Raw genomic sequence first — 8,146 nt, forward strand, 5'->3', positions numbered from 1 at the left:
TTAAAAGGATTGTGAGATGAAGACTGTTAGGGAAAGTGGCATATATAAGGCTGGCTCAGTCTGTCATGCTCTCGTCAAAGGTCAACCAGAAATATTTGTACCCAGGAACAAATCATTACAAAGTGTCCAGGCTAGTGTTTACAAATATTAACTCTTTCAAAGCTGCTGGTTAAAGTTAACTGAAGACAAAACCGTTGTTTTGAATCCCTGTTAAGATGAGAAAGTTTTCACCAACGGAGTGAATGGAGTGAAAAGTTTGCACTAGTGACCATATGGCTACATCGGAAGGGATTGTGACCCCCCCCATAAAATGGCTTACATCCTTTTTATGGCTCTCTAAAGCATGCGGTGAGCCTATCCAAAGTCAAGCTGCCACTGGCTAATCTAAACTGGAAACAACAATGCCCTAAGCACTGTTGTGCATGAGTTTGTTCTGTTTGTGTAATGCTGCTGTCCCTTGGGGCTGGCCATTTTTCTTCCTATTTGTTTTCTTCCGTGAATTGCCTTCATTCAACCAAATTCTGTCAGCAGTTACACCAGGGGCACCCTATTAAGGGCAAATGGACTCAATGTTCTTCCTCTACAAATGCTCATAATTTAAATTGCACAGCTGTGGGACAAAGTGGGAGTAACTCTGCCTTAGGTACTTTCTTGGGGAAAAAAGAGAAAAAAAAAAAAAAGAAAGGAGGGGGCAATTAGAATGGCAGTTCTTCAATCAGCAAGAGCTGAATCTGGTCTGCTCTGCCTGCTGCAATCCCACCCGCTCCAGCCCGCAGGAAGGCATGTGGGGCACGACTGCAACACCACTCCCAGTCCCTGCAGTACTCGCTGGTGAGCATCCACTGCCACCACACCAGCGAGCACAGGGAGACGTCACTTGCTGCACAACCACTCACACGAGTCACAGCTTTTCACTCTCCCATTGACTTACGTGTTTCTCAGTGCAGGACTCTGGGTTTCATTTCCACCCTGGCTGCACGCAAATCGCTTCATTCAATTGACTTCTACATGGGGGTTGCACTACATCCACAGAGGCTCAGCCCTCCCTCTCGTACAAATCAGAGGAACTAGTGTTGTGATATTGTTTTAACCTTGTCACAAGTGAGAGGTAGATTGGAAACAGAGCGCTCCTCTACTTGCTTTTGTGTTCCAAATCTGGCAACTGTCTATGCTCTTTTGATTTAAGAAAATCAATGGGAATTTACAACTTTTGGTTTTTTGGTTCAGGAAGACAAACTTTCTTTGTAAATTATAAGGGTCCCCCTTAATTATCCTGAGAAAATAACTTTATATAATGCAACATAGCACCTTCAATTCACTAAATAACATATTTCCAAGGATCACAAAGTATTACCAAGAGAACTATAAAGAGTTTTAAAGGGTTTTTAAGGCAGCATGATTCAGTAACTTGAGGAAACACTGCATCTGCTGCAGAGCCAGGAACAGTACTTAGAGATCCAGAGTTTTTTTACTGATTTTTTAATGCTGAGTTTGGTAGTGAAGTATGAGTAGTCAGAGGAGAATACTGCCTGCATTTGAGTTTAAAAGCATCTGTAAATGTTTCTAGGAATATGTGAACCATACTAGATCTTCAATCAAGCAGAAGGAAAGAAATTTATCAGTGTCAGCTACTCACTGGTTACCGGGCTATTGACACATTTCTTAGGAGGAGAAGTCAAATGTGCATGTGCATTAAGCATATTCCATTTCTGGAAAGTATGTTTGCCATTTATTTTTAAAACATACTATGCAGAAGCTTGTTTAATAGAAGATGATGGATGGCAAGCTACTGAATCACTATTCACCGAGGTAGATAGGAAATTCCTGGTACCTTTCCTAACTCAAACTAATCTGAAATTACAATGTGACCTGTAGCAGAATAGGTCTAAAGTAGGACCTTGGAAGCACAATATATAGATGACAGCTCATTTGGAAACGCTGAATGCAGCAGCTGTCATTACACAGGCTACTAATACAGTAAATTACACTTTGGATATATAATCCGACTTGCCTGTCACAGCTGAATTCTTGCTTGCAACAAATACACTAGGCTTTACAGTGCTACGTCTTTTTAAAATTCAATGAGAAAGCATAGTTTGTGGGGTAAAAGAAGCCAGGGTCTTTCAGTGGGAAAAGCATGTCCCTAAAGAATGATGAAGGAGGATTGTATGTAATGTTTTCATTTCTCCTATAAGTTTATAGAGGATTTTGTTTGTTTGTTTAGGAAGATGAAGGGGAAGAAGTTTGGGGCCTTCTTTCTTCAACCTCCTTTCTCTTCTCTTTATATCTTCTTTGCTGTCTTTCTTCTTGGTTTTCAACTCTACTGCTATTCAGTGTTACTAAGATAGTCCCTTAGGAACCTCAGTCCAGGCACATAACTTCGTTTGGGTGGATGTGACACAATCAAGTACAAGGGAAGAAATCCTGAAGATTGGATAAGACAGACAGGGCTGCAGAAGAAACTGAAGATCAGGGTCTGGAAGACGAGATAATACTAAAATGAATAGAGCAATATTAAAACTACAGCAGTGTTTCCATCTGCTTAACTTTTAAAGCTGCTTTTCTTCTATTTCTCTTCAAATCTACAATACTTTTTCTTCTAATTCTACTTTCTTTTCTTTTCTTTTGGGGATTTGTCCTTACTTTGCATTTCTGTTCAGTTCTGAAGACCTTGACATGTCCATTTCTCTGACTTGCCATCAGTCACTGGTTGTGTGGGTAAAAGATAGAATTGCAAAGATTTCCTTCAATACTTAAGAGAAAAACAGGCCAGGAATCAATATTGCTATACAGGCATATGGCACTGATTATTGAGATGTAAGGGTATTTACATCAGAAAGCATTCCACCATGCTCTTCGCATGAATAATGAAAGAAGTTATGGCATTCTTGTGGGTCTGGGTTAGCCAAATAAAATCGTTGGAGTGTATGAAGGGACTACTACATCTTCATTACCATCCTGTGTTTACTTAATGTGTTCTGGAAAAAAATAGAGCACTAAAAGAATTTTGTTCACGTTTCGGAAAGTTTCTATTCTGAAGAATCTATGGAGGTGGACCATTGACAGAATTACTACATAAGTTCCAAAGAAGGTCAATACAGAAGTCTTTCAGCTCTAGAAATACTGCATTTTAGTAAAGTAGTATGAAGTTCACCCATTTGCATCCCTTCAAAGGTTAGGTCTTCAGCTGAATAGAGTTAGGACTTTCTTCTGTCATAGAATCATAGAATCATAGAATGATTTGGGTTGGAAGGGACCTCAAAGATCATCTAGTTCCAACCCCCCTGCCATGGGCAGGGACACCCTCCACTAGACCACGTTGCCCAAAGCCTCATCGAACCTGGTCTTAAACACTTCCAGGGAGGGGGCATCCACAACCTCTCTGGGCAACCTGTTCCAGTGCCTCACCACCCTCACAGTAAAGAATTTCTTTCTAACATCTAATCTAAATGTACCCTCCTTCAGCTTAAACCCATTACCCCTTGTCCTGTCACTACACTCCCTCATAAACAGTCCCTCACCATCTTTCCTGTAGGCCCCTTCAGGTACTGGTAAGCCGCAATTAGATCTCCCTGGAGCCTTCTCTTCTCCAGGCTGAACAACCCCAGCTCTCTCAGCCTGTCCTCATAGGAGAGGTGCTCCAGCCCTCCGATCAGCTTCGTGGCCCTCCTCTGGACTCGCTCCAACAGCTCCATGTCTCTCCTGTACTGGGGCCCCCAGAGTTGGATGCAGTACTGAAGGTGGGGTCCCACGAGAGCAGAGTAGAGGGGCAGGATCACCTCCCTCGACCTGCTGGTCACACCTCTTTTGATGCAGCCCAGGACACGGTTGGCTTTCTGGGCTGCAAGCGCACACTGCCGGCTCATGTTGAGCTTCTCATCAATCAATACCCCCAAGTCCTTCTCCTCAGGGCTGCTCTCAATCCATTCCCTGCCCAGCCTGTAGTTGTGCTTGGGATTGCGTCGACCCATGTGGAGGACCTTGCACTTGGCCTTGTTGAACTTCATGCGGTTCACATGGGCCCACCTCTCCAGCCTGTCAAGGTCCCTCTGGATGGCATCCCTTCCCTCCAGCGTGTTGACCACACCACACAGCTTGGTGTCGTCGGCAAACTTGCTGAGGGTGCACTCGATCCCACTGTCCATGTCACTGACAAAGATGTTGAACAGTGCCAGTCCCAGTACTGACCCCTGAGGAATGCCACTCGTCACTGTTCTCCACTTGGACATTGAGCCGTTGACCACAACTCTTCGAGCGCAACCATCCAGCCAATTCCTTATCCACCGCATGGTCCATCCATCAAATCCACGTCTCTCCAATTTAGAGACAAGGGTGTCGTGCAGGACAGTGTCAAATGCCTTGCACAAGTCCAGGTAGATGACGTCAGTAGCCCTTCCCTTATCCACCAATGCTGTAACCCCATCATAGAAGGTCACCAAGTTTGTCAGGCACAATTTGCCCTTAGTGAAGCCGTGTTGGCTGTCACCAATCATCTCCTTGTTTTCCATGTGCCTGAGCATAGTCTCCAGGAGAGTCTGCTCCAATATCTTGCCAGGCACAGAGGTGAGACTGACTGGCCTGTAGTTCCCTGGGTCTTCCTTTTTACCCTTCTTAAAAATGGGGGTTATGTTCCCCCTCTTCCAGTCGGTGGGAACTTCACCAGACTGCCAGGACTTCTCAAATATGATGGAGAGTGGCCTGGCCACTTCATCCGCCAGTTCCCTCAAGACCCGCAGATGCATCTCATCAGGTCCCATGGACTTGTGCACCTTCAGGTTCCTTAGATATTCTCAAACCTGATCTTCTCCTACAGTGGGCTGTTCTGCATCCTCCCAGTCCCTGCCTTCTGTGACCTGGGCAGTGTGGCTCAAGCATTTGCCAGTGCAGACTGAGGCAAAGAAGTCGTTGAGTACCTCAGCCTTCTCCATATCCTGGGTAACCAGTTCACCCATTTCATTCCGGAGAGGACCCACATTTTCCCTCGTCCTCCTCTTATCACTGACATACATACCTATAGAAGCTTACATACCTCTAGAATCATAGAATCATATTCTCCACTTGGACATTGAGCCATTGACTACAACTCTTTGTGACCATCCAGCCAATTCCTTATCCACCAGGTGGTTCATCCATCGAATCCATGTCTCTCCAATTTAGAGACAAGGATGTCGTGACAATTGATTTATGCCATGTATCTTAGACACACAACTAATAAGAAGAACTGCTCTTTTGGGGGTGCTTATTTTCGTCTGACTGACTACAGGATAAGCTTAAGCCTAATGGCTTAGGCTAAAAACCTAAAATCAAAGGACTAAAAGTAATGTAAAGTGAATTGCATTCTGTGTGATTAAAGAACAGGGAAATCTCTTTCTGCTTAAGAGAAAGGATATTTACGTGATTTTGTTGTTGTTGTTGTTTGGTGGGTTTTTTGTTTGGGTTTGGGTTTTTTTTTGTGTGTGATTTAGCAGTTATAGAAGAAGCACTGACCAAAATAGCAGCATCAACAAAATGACCACACAGCCCATTGCAGATGAGACACTAACACATTCTCAGTGACACAACCAAAAAGAAACATTTATGTTTGAGAAGACATGTTTGTTCTGCCTTCAAAAGAATTGATAGCTATCTGTGTCACTATATCTACACACTGGCTAAAAATGTAAACGTTGAATGGAGAAAGCGGTGTTTTACCCTGCTTTGCTATCAGATGTAAAAGCCCTAGTTTGCCAAAGTCTCCTTTGGCAGTTATCTAATTTTCCATCACACAGCAATGTGTTCTGTTGCATTATGCTCAGTATCTTCTATCGTCTCCCCAGAAATCTCCCTGAACCCAGAACATTAACATCTCTGAAACCCCAGCTTAGAATTCATACCAGGTTCAATGGCCAGCAAAGCATGATCAAGCAGGACACAGGCTGTACTAGTCATTCATAGTGTGTACAACCGGCTTACCTTTCACATTGCATGTACCTTTTTTTTGTGGGGTTTCTCTGCCCTTCTGGAAGTTTTTTTGAAAGTAAGCAAGCTACATTTCATATAGCTGTATTAACAGGACATATAACATAGTACCACTTAAAGGTGGGAGCCATTTCACATCCAGCAGTTCAAATGCACCAAGGGGATATGCCTTTTGCTGAATCCATCTAGTTTTGACTAGAAAGATGTCATTAAGGTAATTGGTCACAGCATGGCTCTGAGCCATCAACAGAACATGACCATAAAAAAACCAAGATATTTTCAACAGATATAGAGAAACATTATATATATCATTATATATAGTGCTGGTGAAACTTCATCTGTATTCACTTGTTGTCCATATGGTTGTCCATATTACAGAAAAATATGTTCAGAGGAATGGAGAGTCAAGTGTAAGTGATGGGACAAGAAAGACGAGGATGCTTCAGTCAGTCCACAAAGCAAAAGGTAACAGTGAGTATAAGGTTTCTTTTCGAAAATGAAAAATAATAAATAAAACCACGAGGTGAATAAGAGTAATTTAGGCCAAAGAGCTGTACAAGTACAAGAACAAAGCATTACAAACTGCTCAAGAACACAATCTAGAGAAAAATTAGAACATTTCCAAATGTCAAGGAAATAAAGATCTAGAACATTCTTTCATTAGAGTTGGGAGGGGCAACAAATTTGGTTGGTTTTGGAGCGAGTTTTAATCAGTTGATGAAAATGATTGTATAGAGTATTGCCTGCAATAGTGGGGTACTAAGTACATGGATTTATGGACTCATAAATCCATCTCAATCCTGAGATTTTTAAGGATACTTCTGCAAGCAAATGTGGAAAACCTCCAAATTAAAGTAAAAGCGTTTAACATTTGCACAAAGGAAGCTGTGAATAGTTCCCTGATCGAAAGCCCTTTTAAAGCTATATCCATTTTCTCACAGTGATTAGAATCAGATGCTTAAAGAACTGCTTCCTTCAGCAACAAACATCTATTTATATGCCCAGTTTGAATGTAGAAACTAGATGAACATAGATGCAAGCAATGCATCTGATGACACTGGGCTTACCAAAGTGAAAACAGGTGGGCCAAATATAAATCAGCTATGGAGCAATCGGCCTAATGGGAAGATATATGAATCCGACAGTGAACTTAGGTTTAATGGCACTGTAGCACCCCCTTGCACAAATACAATAAATAATACAGTACTCAGTAAAATATCTGGATTAATTGTGAGGGTTTTACCACAGTGTCAAAACATGAGCTTTTTGACCCCTACAGGTGTATGAAATTTTTTTGGATTAAACCCTATAACACTAGGGTTTTTCCAGATATCTGAGTTAAAGTAATTGCAGCAGAATCTGTTATTTTATTAATACTTTCTTGAACACTAGCCGCTGCTCATTGCCTTGCAAGAGGAAAAAAAACAACACTCATCACCTTAAAGAGCTGAAGACATTCAAAGCACATAGTGCTTTCTCAAAAGAAAATCAACTTAACATCAGCATTGCTTCCCAGTCCTGTGCTATAAAGAGACTGCAAAGGAGTTTAAAGCAAACTGCTTTGCAAACATACAGGATTCACTTGCTGCACACAGGAGCTCTAAAAACAGTCCTGGGAGTTATCTACTGGACTAATATGCAATATTATCAGGCTGACAGTTTTAAAAGCTGTATCACTACTCCTATACTGATGTCAGAGTGCTGCTCTTTAATTTAAAAATAGCATTGAAATGGGATCCCTTTAACTTATGTAAAATTAAATCATATCACTAATTCTCACATGATTTTATTCTTGAGCTGTAGCAGTCTTGCCTCTAATACGTATAAAATCTAGAATAGCAACCTTGTGTTGTTTAGGGTATGGCAACTGCATCACAAAGAAGAGTCAAGCCACTACTCCTCATCTCTTCCCTCTGTTTTTCTCCTGCTCTTATAGTCAGGAGTCTCCTGATAGGCTTGCTCTTCCTGGGCAATATCACAGGCTCAGGCTTCCAAATGGACTGGCAAGTTCAGCATAGTAATATAGTAGTTTTATAAACAGACAAGGATATCATAGAATCATAGAATCACAGAATGGTTTGGGTTGGAAGGGACCTTAAAGATCGTCTAGTTCCAAGCCCCTGCAACAGGCTCCGGCAAGCCCCTCCACTAGACCAGGTTGCCCAAAGCCCCATCCAACCTGGCCTTG

Source organism: Balearica regulorum, chromosome 3, assembly GCF_011004875.1.
Source record: "Balearica regulorum gibbericeps isolate bBalReg1 chromosome 3, bBalReg1.pri, whole genome shotgun sequence".
NCBI classification, from domain to species: domain Eukaryota; kingdom Metazoa; phylum Chordata; class Aves; order Gruiformes; family Gruidae; genus Balearica; species Balearica regulorum.